Source organism: Melanostigma gelatinosum (assembly GCF_949748355.1).
Source record: "Melanostigma gelatinosum genome assembly, chromosome: 9".
NCBI lineage: Eukaryota > Metazoa > Chordata > Actinopteri > Perciformes > Zoarcidae > Melanostigma > Melanostigma gelatinosum.
Genome location: NC_136642.1, coordinates 19,487,281 through 19,501,361, shown reverse-complemented (window position 1 = coordinate 19,501,361; position 14,081 = coordinate 19,487,281). Strand labels below are relative to the sequence as shown.

Sequence of the window (14,081 nt, the reverse complement as noted above, 5' to 3'; positions counted from 1 at the left end):
CCCCCACCGACCTCTCTCTGGCCCCCAGTGGGCAGATTAAACTGCAGATAACAGGGCTGCACTTGGGTCCGTTTACAACAGCAAGCCTCCCCTGTGCCTCCTGGGGATATAAACCAACAGTATCCCTGAAACACCCCCCCCCCCTCAAAAAAGAAATAAAAAAGAATGAAAAGAAAAAATGCAAACATGATTTATTCAGTCTGTTTACTGTACACTGTATCTGCCTGTCCTCTGAGAACAAATTAAATGTATGAAGAAGAGGGTGAAGAAAGGGAAGAAGAAGGAGAAGAAGAAGGAGAGAGCAGAGAAAAGAAAGGAAGAGAGCAATCAAAATAAATAATTAAATCCTGGAAATAAAAATAAAATACATGAAAGTCTGGAGGCATGGAGTGATTTTAATTTGCCCAGGAGATTTATAATGACAAGTTTGTTCAAGGCACGCACGACACTGTGTTAGCGAAGATGCATTGCAGTGTCTATTCTAAATGGTAACTTAGAAAATCAAACATATGTCCGAAAACCCAAAACTATGGCTCTTCAAAATGAGGTGGAAAATGTAGGTTTTAATAAATCAAAGAACGCCGGGTCACCGTGCTCAGACTTGAGCGACCGGCAGACGTTTAAACAGAGGAGCGAGAGGTGGAGCGAGAGAAAACTGAAAAGAAACAAACAAGGAAGATGGCCTCTAATTCCGTTGCTGTTGCTGTCTCGCACATTAAGAAAAAGAAGAACTGAGGCAACATGACAAGCGAGAGTTGTATTTCTCTCACGATAGTTTTGCTAAAGCAGATAATCCATAAAACATAAGGCCTCCGTAGTGACGTTTTCCCTCAGCCAGCTGAGTGAAGGGCGTAGTTGGGATGTCAGGCCCGTCTGTCGGCCAGCTACCACTCTCATTATCCCCGCGCCTCGCAGAAGGGCAGCTAAGGGCACACAAAATAAAGCGCTCCGCTCCTGATCTAATATTCAGCCATCCTATCAAAGAATGACTTATTAGGCTCAAAGACTCATAACTGTTGGCGGGGAGGAAAGATTGCACAAAGTGGGTACGGGAAGTTCAACTGCAAATGTGACGTCTGACATCTTGACATTATCGGGAAAAGTACTTTCCCTCGCCCGGGAGTAAGTTTCAGAGTATTTCCTCAGCGAGGTGTCAGCTGTCTCAGGTCTAATAGAACAATGGACTTCCTGGAGATTGAGTGAGAGTCCGGCTAAAGAATTTATACAATGCACCATTCAAGTGTTATTATAGATGCTGTTGCCTCCTACTCGAAGCTATCGCACTTCTACACCTCATGGAAAAGTATGCGCGCGCACACACACACACACACACACACACACACACACACACACACACACACACACACACACACACACACACACACACACACACACACACACACACACACACACACACACACACACACACACACACACACACACACACACACAGGATGTCTTTGTTTGGCTATTGCTGCCGTTGTCTTGACACCCACCATCTGCCGCCCCGGCAACAGAGAAGAGTGAAGAGAAGACTTTCTCTCTGGAAACTCGCTCGCCCCCCCCCCCGACAAAAAACACCCTGCAAGGTTTCGCTCGGCCTCCCTCCCACCGCTGACGCTCTCTGATGCGCCACAGGTTGAATCACTGCTCAATAAACATGCCAGCTTCTACCTTTTTCCAATGCCTTGTTCAAGCCATTGCTGAAACGTATAAAGCGGCAAACAAACAAACGATTTACAGCGCGAGCCACACGAACATTTCCTCTTTTTTTTCTTCTTTTTTTCCAAAGAGCAAAGAAAACCTTGAGAAAACTCCAAGATCTCATTCAGCCATTTAATAAAGCCTCGTCTCATTGAAGTGTGTGTGTGTGTGTGTGTGTGTGTGGGGGGGGGGGGGGGAATTGCAAAGGTCCTCTTCAGTCACATCCTACAGACGAGAGATGTACCGCAGAGAGCGAGCACTCAAAAGTAAATGAATAAATAAATAAATAAGTAAATAAAGTGTGCTATGCAGATGAGGGTGACGGAGCTTCCATCTCGGGTCTATTCTGCGACGCGCTGGCCATTCATCACCTGCACGTGCAAAGCGCCGGCTCCGGTCCTTAGCATATTCGCATATTCTAATGAAGGCTTGCATTCAAATGAGGACGACCTTTTCCTTTTGGCTTTTTCCTTTTTTTTTTCTTTCTTTCTTTACAACTTTACATTAACAGGAGGGGAGTGGAGAGTAGCGGCTGTAATGGCCATTAGAGCGACAGGCTGAGTACGTGACGTTGTGATCTAAACTCAGGGACGCCGTAATTAGGCTAATCTATTACCAGACGGCGGCTGTCAGAGATCTTTATGGTAAAGGACGGACTTGTCAGCGGCTTTATTTAATCAAAGGGGATCGGGATTTTTGTCAAGGGACGGTCAGTTGGACCCACGGGGAAAGTGGCTGCATGGGATCGGACGTGGATAACGGATCCAACACATGCACCCACGGGACCGGGGCTTTTGAGGCGCTACATGTTGCGCAACCTCACGTTTGCCGAGGGTGTGTCCAGTCTTGTTTCACACCAATGGACTGACACTGGCTTGAACCTGAATATCAAATATTGTCCAATAAAGCTTGATGTAATACAGCTTTTTAAAATTGTATTCATGATTGATTGAAGATGTAATGATAGAAACACGTTACCTCAGCAGGAGCACAGTTATTATTATAAAAAGCATGTGCTGCTTTTCACACTCTTTTCCCTTTTACACATATTTCCAGAAGCATTTATAATAAACATCAGCTGAAAGTATGTTAATCTGAGGCCCTTCGGTGTCACTGTAAGATGTATTATCCCTTATCTGTTACACTTAAGTTATATCTGACTCCCCTCCGCTGGCCTCTCTTTCTGTCAACAGTGACCAGGGGAGGGGAGGGGGGGGTCCATCACCAGCCTCCCCTCTCCTGTCCACCAGGCAGGGTCCTGCGCTGTCGGCGGGGAGGCGGGAGAAAGTTATGCCTCCTTACTGTGACTTTGAACTTTCTCCGATGAGGCATAAATATTGAAATATTGAAATGAAAGATGCGGCGGGCGCAGAGGAGATGGGAGAGAAGGGGGAGGGGAGGGAGGAGAGGATAGACGGATTGGGGGGGTTGAAGAGACAGGAGGCCCACTGAGAGAAGAGACAAGGCCCTCACCCCTCTGCCAGGCTGCATTCTAGCAGGCCGACAGTTATGGATAGGAAACATTACTGCTGCTGGTAATTAAAGCAAAAACTAATACTGTCTCTTGGATGAGGGGGTTTCACAGTGAGCATCCATTTGTCACTGCTGCACACTCGCCAAGGCCAGATTAAATCACACACATATTTAGTCCTGCTGTGCACAGAGGCTATCTATCCATCTATCTATCCATGTATCTCTATATCCATCCATCCATATGCATCCATGTGTTCATCCATCTCGTGTTCCATGTGTTCATCCATCTCGCCATCAACATATCCATCCACCCAGTCATTCTAACTCGATTCATTAACAATAGTTTCTTCCTAAAAAATGGTAAAAGGCAAAGACTGAATACCAACTGTAAGCACTATTGCCCGCTTCATTCCAGATCACTGGTATCAGTGTTCAGCTGCTACTAAAGACTCCTCAGTGAGGCAGTAAGTGAGTGACTGACTGTGGAGTGGCAGTGAAAAGGCCACTGGCTAGGAGGCGGGGGCGGGAGGGACGAGGACCGGGGGGGGATGCCATGTCACCAGACGGAGGGGATCGGTGACACTGAGCGTGTCACAGGGTGACGGCTGCACTCTGCTAGGACCAGCGGCCCCTCCAGCGCTGTCAGAGGAACCAGCCGCTCCAGATACTGACACTAGCAGCCACACTGACAGGCCAAACATGACTCGTCTCCGCTCTCGCCACAGACGAGGCCTGACGGCACACAGAGACACCACGAGAAGGACGGATGGAGGGATTAGTGGGGGGGGGGGCATATACATACAAAGTGAATCTGCTCAGTGAATCTGAGCGGATTGGTTGAAATGATGTCCGCCTGCTTTAGAGACCAATTGATAGTTTCCCCCTCTTTCACAAGGAGTGGAACAAGTTAAGAACTTGTCTTTTCATTCTTCAATGATTGAAAGGAAGCGCTCAGGGTTGAGCAAAACCACTTGATACGAAACAGGAAGTAAACAAAAACATTTTAAAGAATCTCTCTTCCTGTTTGAAAGGAAGACGGAAGATGAATATAGATGAGGAAAGGCAGAAACAAGCAAGGTGTGGTCAGAAATATATTTGGATTGTAGAATCCACACCAAGTTACAATGGAAACGCATAAACAGCAGCCATGATGAGAGCGAGACAACGAAATATAAGGAAGCACTGCTCTTCCTCTCGTAGCCTTCTTAGCGGCCTTCACAGAGGAATAGGATATATTGCTCTATTTTAAGCGCATCCCACCAAATAAAATCATGTAGGTTACACCTGGTGTTACGTGAACAGCTTAGGTTGGGTTTGGGTTTAGTCAGACTCTCCTAGCAGAGCTGTACTATCCTTACTTCTGATATCACATCTAAGTTGACCTCATGAGGTGCTGAGGAGTTGTTAGGGAGGAAAACCACTTTTAGACAGTTTGGATCCAACGACAGACACAGCATGGGGGGAAGGTGGGGGGAGAGGAAGGATGACAATGATAAGATATAGATGGAAATATGGTGATTTGAGAAAAAAGAAAAAAGAAAAAAAGCATGGAGAGGGAGGGTGGTAATGCCAAAAGGGGAAAGGGCAGAAAACAGACAGGAGAGAGAAACAGGGAGGATATGTAGAGGACTCGGAGAGGGAGAAGGGAGCGCCGCGGCGAGACTGATCGCTGTTGATCTTCACGATAAGCGCTCCCGACAACTTGTGACCAAAGTGGCGCTTCGACACTAATCGGCCGTGAAGGCTGACCTGCAGTGAGGCAGCGAAGTTCAGTTCGCATAGGGCCGGCGCTGCAGCTCAGACGAGATGGACCCGGACAGGAGACATCCAGGCATCAAAACTCCCTGAGAAATTGCGACATGGCTTCAGTGCACTGTGAGAAGAACATAAGAGGAGGAGGAGGAAGGGAGAAAAAAAGCAAGCAGTGACACTCTGTGCTCTTGGCAGTCGAGGCAGACTTATCTGGCTTCAGATGAAAAGAGAAGGACAGAGGCAAAGGAGAGTGGAGTGAGGGAGTCAATGAATGTGCGTAGGGGAGGGGAGGAGGGTGGAAAAATATGAGCGGGGTAAAAAAATTTTAAAAACTATTTTATTGACAATTATCTGTGAGCTGGACTGAGCTGAATTGGAGACTAACCTTGAACTGTGTGTGTGTGTGTGTGTGTGTGTGTGTGTGTGTGTTCAACCTCTGCAAGACATAAAGGGAGCGTGTGCAAACTCTACCAACAGGTCTGAATACTCTCATGAGCAAACAGGTCAAAGGTATATAAATACAAGAAACAAGTAAACTGTGCTACATGCACACTGCCTTGCACCGTGCACATCTGTCTGTAGTATTCTACTGGGCCATCTTCTGCTGGAACGGACCAACTTTCAAAACAGTAAAAAAAAAAAAATTTTAAGTAGTTTAGTAAAGTAGAGTTATGTTTAAATGGTTTCCCACTAGTTTGTTTTCCATCATCTGGCAAATCTGATGGCCACATGAGAGCACTTTGTGTCCGACACTGACCCTCCGTATAATAAGGGAATAAGCACCATAAGAAACACAACCTCCGTAAATGGAGCATGAAAGAAAAATGCATTTCACATTGATGTCCGTGACTGCAAACCCACCACGCTGACCGGACACGAAGACAACATCAGAAGCAAGACACTGAATTAACACAGCTGTTCTAACTGTTCTAGTCCAAGTAACTTAGACCCGCCCCGCTGTCCGTCAATGAACTCCATTCCATACTTCCTGTCACATGCCGGCCTTTAAACAAAACAGACGTTCAGACATATTACACATTCTTAGATAAATATTTTTACTTTCACTCAGAGCCGGGTTGTCCTCTGTTGCCAAGGCGCCGCGACAGTAATGGGGAGGAAACATGAAGCTATATTTTAATAAGTAGGGAACACGCTGTTTATTCAGTCGTTAATGACTACTGTCTCCCACTTAAGGCGCCACATGCAAAACAAAACAAAAAATGTGTCCATTGTGTCAAATTACATGGGATCTAATCATATCTGGCGCCATAAATCATCTGTGGCTGTTGTCCCTTCAGGACAATTTACGGAAAGTAAACATGAGCTCGTGAGGAGCGGGGGTGGTGGAGATAGTATGTGCAAGACAGAGTGCATCCACATGCGTGTGTCAATATTTCATACCGGCAGTGTGCGTGTTTCCACAGAGAACGTTTGATAAGAAACAGTAGTTTTATCTTTTATCAAATGTTCCACAACGGTTGAGGCAAAAGCGTTTTTTTTGTTGGATTGATTGATGAACTGATCACCAACAACAAGGAAACACAGAGCCGGAGTTACCCTCGACTAAAGAGCTTAGACGAACCCAAGTATGAGTCTGATAATATGCCAATAGGTTCAACAATGGCAGCCAAGTTCAACCTAACCAACAGGGAGGTTGTCAGTCCGAGTATTCGTCTCTCACGCACACGCGCACGCACACGCACACACGCACACACACACACATGGTTTAGTTAAATTGGAGACAAAAGAAGGGATTCTAGAAATATTCCCTTATCGATCAGTTGTGGGAAGATGCTATCTCTTTACATGAGGAGCAGACCACTGGAGCCAACACACACACACACACAAATATTATTACTATCAACATATGACATGATTGCTGTATGCTATCAACTACAAAACTAACACAAACGTGCACGATTCATTTTTAAATTCACAAATTAAACTCACACACACAAAAACACACACACGGCATAAATGTCCTCGAAAATAAAGCTTACCAAGTACAAATACAGCGGTCTCAAGACACAAATACCACTCAGCGCAATTACAAACCGGCCCAAACACTGTTTACTTATTTATTGATGAAGGTAATTGCTCGTTAAAATTGCACATGAATTCTTTTTGCAAAAACTGCATAAACATTTCATGTTCCGTCTAAAGAAGGAAAGTTTGGGGGGGAAAGTGGAAAGCCAAAAAAAGAAAAAGAAAATCACACTCCTCTCTTCACTTAACACATGTACACATCTAGAATCCTTCACCACAACAAATTGTTTGTATTTATTCTGCAACGCTGAAAAATGGGTTATTTTAGAAAAGACTGGGAGAGTCTGTTTTAAATTTTTTTTTTAAACCAACACACCAAAAGGACCGTCTGGGGGACATGCAGCACAGCGCACGCTATTAACTCCAGCTTTGTCATTCCTGTACTTACAGTAATGCTGCAAATAGGACCATCACTTTTCATTACCTGCTGTTTCCAGCAGAGCTTCGCTCTATCATTGCCACGGCATGCTAATGCAAAGCAGGCTACTGTCATGTAAATTAAACTGTTTGTTTTGTTTGCCTTCCCTCCTCCGGCTGATTGTCAGAGCGACTTGCCGGGAGCAGCAGGTGTGTTTGTTTGTTTGTTTGTGTAGGAGTGCACCGGTGTGCCGGGTTTGCCGTTTGTGTGCCGCCGCGGCTTCTGCTGCTTTGCAAAGCAACAAGTGTGTGTGTGTGTGTGTGTGTGTGTGTTATCGGAATCCGAAACTCAGAAATGACACACCACACACAAACCTTACAGTCAACCAGATGTGCTCCTGACCCTGGGCTCAACCACTGAAATGCAAAGTCGGATGCGCACTTGGCGCTCCCCCCCCCCTCCTCCGGCACAGGTACAACCAACTGTCACAAACAATGGGGGGGAAATATGCATACCGTGGGCTAGGGTTTGCTACAACATGCTCTCAATGTAAATCATATTTTCGCAGGTTTCCAAGAGACAAGCCAGTCCACCACCCAGTCTTAACAAAAAAAAACAAGCAACCCTGTGTATTTGTAGACACGGTGAAATATCAGAGAGAAATAAAAAGCCTTCATGATTCCTCATTACGAGACAGATGACAATGACTCCCGTCTCTAATTAGTCAGAAGGATTGTTTTTTTGTTTTTCGAGCGTCGACTGACACGCGTTAACGAGACGACCGATTCTTCAACATCTGCAAGGAGTGTCGTAGGAAGCTTTGAAACGTTTTCTGCTTCGTGTCAAGAGCGGAATATTAACTGGAGAGATTCATTCACAGGAGTCACTTTAAGGCATGGGGAGGATTTCTCATTTCGTTTGGTCATGTGAGAGCGCAGCAGTCGTACCGCGACCTTTTGTGAGAGGCAGGTTTCCCACAAACCAACTTGGACTAAAACTGTGATTCAACCGGGACAAACATCATATACATAAGGACAAATGGGTGAACTGGGAGTTCTAGTCCCAGTAACAGAAATCCATCCACGGCGTCATTTGCTTAAGAAAATGACTGCACGGCTTTCTATTGAAAATATGAAATGTAGCTGAACTGATGGCCAAAAGCTAAAAAGCCTGTTTTCTTTTTTTGTTGTTTTTTAACTATAAACTTCGAGCAAAATGTCACTGAACATCAAATAATGTCCAACATAAGTGTTCAAGTTCATAATATGAGGCGCTTTTTATTTAATTATGTACATTTTTAATTCAAAAGTAACTTTTTTCATTCAAAAGCCCGTTTCACCGCTCCCTCGCTTTTCAGCCAATCATGTGCTCGACCCCTTCTTTGACTGCTACCAGATTTAGCCAGTTAGCTCCTGCTAGCTATAGCAAGAATGAGCTTGTTAGCTAGTTGTTGAGCTTGATGACTGGCATGAAGATGAGGGGGTGATGACGTTAAGACATAAAAAGAGTCATTGGGAAATTAAAACAGACATTTTAAAAAACGTAATTTTGAAATAGAAATGTTTGGATAAAAATGAACTACAGCTAAACAACAAGATTCATAGGAAACATTTAACCACACACATTAACTCAGGCACATCTACCAAACACATGAATGCGGGGTTATAAGAGTACCGGTATTCCCATTTACACAAGTCATTGAATCCAAATACTGGAGCTGCTGAAGAGCACTCACAGGTTTTAAGCCTCCTCTAAACAGCTTGATGAGTGTGGCTGAAAACAATCAAAATACTCAAGTGTTTAGAGAAAATCCATGGAAAAACTGTCTTCCAATTCTACTTCAAGTAATGGCAACTCATGGTCACACACACACACACACACACACACACACACACACACACACACACACACACACACACACACACACACAAGCAGCCTGTGCCAGCTATGTCCACCAACAACAGGCCTTCTCTGTCAGGGAGCGTTACTCGTCATACCTTGTCCCAGTGTTTAGCCTTCTCCCTCCCCACAACAAAACAACAGCGAGCTATAGCAACGTCAACGTGATCCCGTGACAAATCCGAAGCAACGCAAACGTGGCAGAACTTAAAGTAAATTAGCCCTGCGTGATGAGTCGACCACGTCAGTCACTGCGAATCGCTCGGCTCTCCTCTAAAGCAAAGCAGATGCCATCAGAGCCGGCACAGAGAAAGGGACACTTCATACCGACACGATAACACAACAGAGAGCTTTTTATGTGTTCCAGCTCGTGGTTTTTCTTTTTTGTTTTTGGATGAGTGATCCAAATTGTTGTCTCGTGAATTACATACTGACAGCAGCCGTGAGACTGAAATGGCCTTTCCACATGATGTAATGTAACCAGAACTCTGAACCCTTTTGATTTTGTTTGTTAAAAAGAAGTGTGTACTCAAAACCTGAGGACACAAATACCTCGTATACACCAGGTCACACACACACCTATGCGGGACCCGGACCTAAAACTGATAAATTGTTGAGAATTAGTACATTTGGAGTGTTTCTATTTTAAACGGCGCAGCTTTTCTAGCCTTTACGGCACTGGTTTGGCAACCCAGGAAACTCAGTCCAACTGCATGTGCTGTAAATCATCTGACATGGGGAGAGACGATGGACAAATGGACAGACTCCTGCATGTTCATTCCTCCCACAGGCAGTTCAAAACTATTATTAAAAGCGAGACAAAGTACAAATGTGTTGAGCAAACGATCCAAGCCGCTACGCCAACATATATGGCACTGAGTTATAACGCAAGTTGGACATGACATGATGTTTATCTTCACTGGACATCTTTGAATTTGTATTGAACACCCTTAGTACCGTATATATTATAATAAAGATGTATCACACTGATGGTACTTTTAGCCGTGATCTGAAAAAAACCAGGAGAAAAAACTCAATTCTGAATGTATAATACAATTTTTATTGATGCTGGCGATTGTTTGACTTATGGTGACAACTGACTAAGGTCATAGCTTACCCACCCTTCACTGTGTTTATTGAATGAAACTCAGTGTGTGAGCACATTTCAATGTTCAACTGCACGGAAGGCCTACATCCAAAAGAACACGACTAAAAAAAACTCGCAGTAAATTCTTGTCAAAGAAGATAAAACTTCTCCGATGGTCGTGTCTAAAGACGGGAAAAAAAAAAGAATAAACATTTGGGAATCGTGACTGCAGACGAATTCAAGATGCAAAGCAGATAATTGATTTCTCTGTGAGAACGGGGGAAATAGAGAGGATCGGTTTGAAAGAAAAGAAAAATAAAGTGATAAGTAACGTGTCATGTCAATCAGGTTAGCAGGAATTAATTTCAAAATAAAAGTCCTTGAAAGCAGAGAGCCTGGTTCTCATGGGGGGGGGGGGAAGTCAGTTAAGGGCGGCACTGCAGATCTCCACCCAAGTCAGGGAAAGAAATAGAAAACGAATAAATAAGATGTCTTGTCGAGAAGGCTGCTACAAATAACTATGTGACTTCAGCAGCAGGGCTAATGGTAAAATAACAACAAGACGGAGATTCAAGTTGCTAACAAAATAGGAGGGCGAGAAAAAAATGTGAAGAAAAGAGGATAAGTAAGAGGGAAGATTTCCAAACCTGTGTGCGCGTGTGTGTGTGTGTGAGAGTGAGTGAGTGAGTGAGTGAGTGAGTGAGTGAGTGAGAGAGAGAGCATGCTGGTAGTGTTGGTTTTAGCCTAGTAACTCATTCACAGGGCTACTGGTTCCTGCTGGCGTTAACCAGAGCCCGGGTCTGGGGGGGGAGGGTAACTGGGAGCGTTTGATCTGGAAGTTTCCACTGACCCTTCTGTCGCTCTGCCCGATTATGCTAACGCGGGCTGGGTCTCCCTCACCGTGGGCCGGGCCTTAATGACTCTCAGGATAGACAGAGCAGCCAAACACAACTCTTTGGTGGGCACGCTGTTGAATTAAAGACTTACAGGAACGGTATGCCAGCCTCTCTGAGCTGCTGCAGTCAGGAAACCACGTCACCGAATAAACAACAGCGGGAACTCAACTCGAGGTGGGTTATCTGATACAAACGAATGAATATGTAAAAACAATGGCTTCAATGGCTCAACGCAAACATATGCTTATTAGTTTGCAAAGCATGGGAGTTGGCAGACTGAGCGCTTTGATAAAACAGGAAGTAAATATGCGAGTTTGAGGTATTGGTGGCGCTCGATAGGTCGGTAACTATAGACGGCGTGCGTGGGCAGGTGTGAGTGTAGCAGAGTAGCTCGGTCAAGGATGTCCGATCTCTACCGGCGTGGAGGTAGGGTGGAAAACAAAGTAAGGTGGGAATGTGTACAATCGTCCTTCTTCTCACACACACACACACACACACACACGCTGACGAATACACACCAGCCCACGCGCCGAAAACTACTCTCACACACACACACACACACAGCAATACTCTTTGCCCTCCTCTTCCTCCATCTCTCTTATTCTAATCTCAAGCTAATCTTTTCTCATTCTTACCTCCCCAAACCGACTCATATTTCACCGCCCGTATCTTTACATTTTCTATTATCCTCCACTGAAAAATGTGACCAGTGGAGGCACTGTTTTGAAATAAAATATGAATCATCTTAGATAAAGATACGGTGTGGTTATTATTTATTTATTTGTATTTTTTATTCCCAGTCAGCCATCGCTGGCCTGCGTTTGCTGTGCTCCCCCTCCTCTTCAGTCTCTATGTGAAATAAGTTATTTCCCCCCTCTCTCCCCCCTAACTCGCTGACATTTCTGTCAGCGGTGCAACTAATTTTTCTACATTTTTCCTGCAAAAACAAGGTTTCTTATATATAAAAAAAAAAGACGAAGCAGGGTCTGCTGACCAGCTAGTGGTGTCTGATCAGATTGGGACACCCAGAATGTAATATAGTACTCACACACACACACAGCTCTTGTATCTACAACTCTGCCAGATATATATAATAGAGAGAGAAATAGGAAATATGAAGCCTTCAGCCACAGCGCAGCAGCGTTACATATGAGGAGAGATCCCATCGGTCCGGCTCTGTATTTAGTATTTCTCGTGAGTAATCTCTTGTCATTTTATCACAAGAAATGAAATAATGGGGCAATCCTTTAATGAAAAATGAGGCCGTTGCTGCGGCACAGGAGACACCGAGAGACAAAGAGGAGAGAAAAAGGGTTCGGAATTCAAGGCTTTCAAGGATAACAAACGCCTCTGTACTATATGGAAAAAAACAAGATGCATATCCTTAATTGGGTTGGATTGAATGTGAAACTGGCATAAGTGATGGCAGCAGAAAATTTGCTGTTTTTAGATCAGGAATAAAAGAAAATCTATGAGCGAAGGTAAAAGAACATCGAGTGTTCTTGAGTGAGCTTGGAAACGTAATTGCATTTGAAATGTATCAATTTAAGAGTTTGATTTAGAAAAATGACACTTTTATAATGCATATTAAAATGGACCAATGATGTATAAAAATACACAAAAGTTAAATTCTCAGTGGTGGAAGAAATATTCAGATAATTTACCAAGTAAACAAATTGTAGTATTGTTGTTACAACCCTATAGAAGTAGTGAAGTATTGGAAAGTACTCAAAGTATTGAAAGTTAAGTTCTGAAGCAGAGTGGCTGTAATCCTAACTTATCAGATATTAGATTATGATATTATTATTATTACTGATGCATTAATTTGTATGCAGCATGTTAATGCTGCAGCTGGTCAGAGTGAAGTGAGAGTAAATGGGTTTGGACCCACATGACTCCATGTTCGCATAGATCCGGTCTCTTGCTTCTGTGGAGTCAAAGAGCAGAACACATCTGCTCAAAGCCCCCCAGAGGTTGTGAGCAACTGGACTCTCTTGATTCTTTTTGGTGTTGAAGTGGGCATTTTCTGAATTCATTTTGTTATTGATTAACATCGGCTTCCTCTGCTTCCTGCAAATGGATTACATCAATCAGCTGCCACGTCCGGGGCCGATCAGATGCCGCTATAACGGACATATGACAGACATATAAGACATATAACGGGGACGAAAAGAAGCCGAGGTTGGAGAAAATATAGGAGAAACCAAACGAGTAGCAGAAACACCACATGAAAATTAGAAACAACATATATTGAAAGGCATAAATAAATAAAATTACAAATAAATCAGAAACCTACAGCGACTTTAAACTCCTCTGCAAACATGCACAAACATTTCAATACCCAACATATCAACACCTTTAAAAGCCAATCATTTCCAGGTTTCATTTAGATTAAGTTATTTATCCGTTTGCAGAGCGGAGATAGAAAGAGGGTCGTTTCCTCTCGAACAGACACACATACACACAGAGTCTATTACACTCTTTCATATTCTTCAATTGTGTGTGTGTGCCCACGCTCGTCTTCATGCGTGCAGCTGCTATTAAAAGTGTGTGTGACAGACAGTCTCCCTCCCTGCATCTGTGTTTAATTAAAGGCAGAGTTTCGGCATCCCGAGCCACTGCCACACGCACACACACAAATAGAGCGACTGAGCGAGCGAGGGGAGGGAGGGAGGCCGACCCCTAATGTGCATAATTAACTTAACCCCCATCACTTGACTTTAAAAGGGCTGTTTTGGAGGACTAAGCCAGGCAAATGGAGGCTGGGAGAGTGGTTTTATGTCTAAAATATTCATTACTGCATTTCAGAGCATTTTCGAGCATCCTCTGATTTTTGTTTTCTCGTTCGGGAGGACAGATTGTTGCC

The 14,081-nt window shown here is 44.1% G+C and overlaps 1 protein-coding gene across 1 annotated transcript in view; it reads right to left on the bottom strand.

The window, feature by feature from the left end:
• znf407 (zinc finger protein 407) overlaps window positions 1-14,081 on the bottom strand; it is a 149,434-nt gene that overhangs the window by 91,577 nt on the left and 43,776 nt on the right. The gene's annotated exons all lie outside the window — the stretch shown is intronic.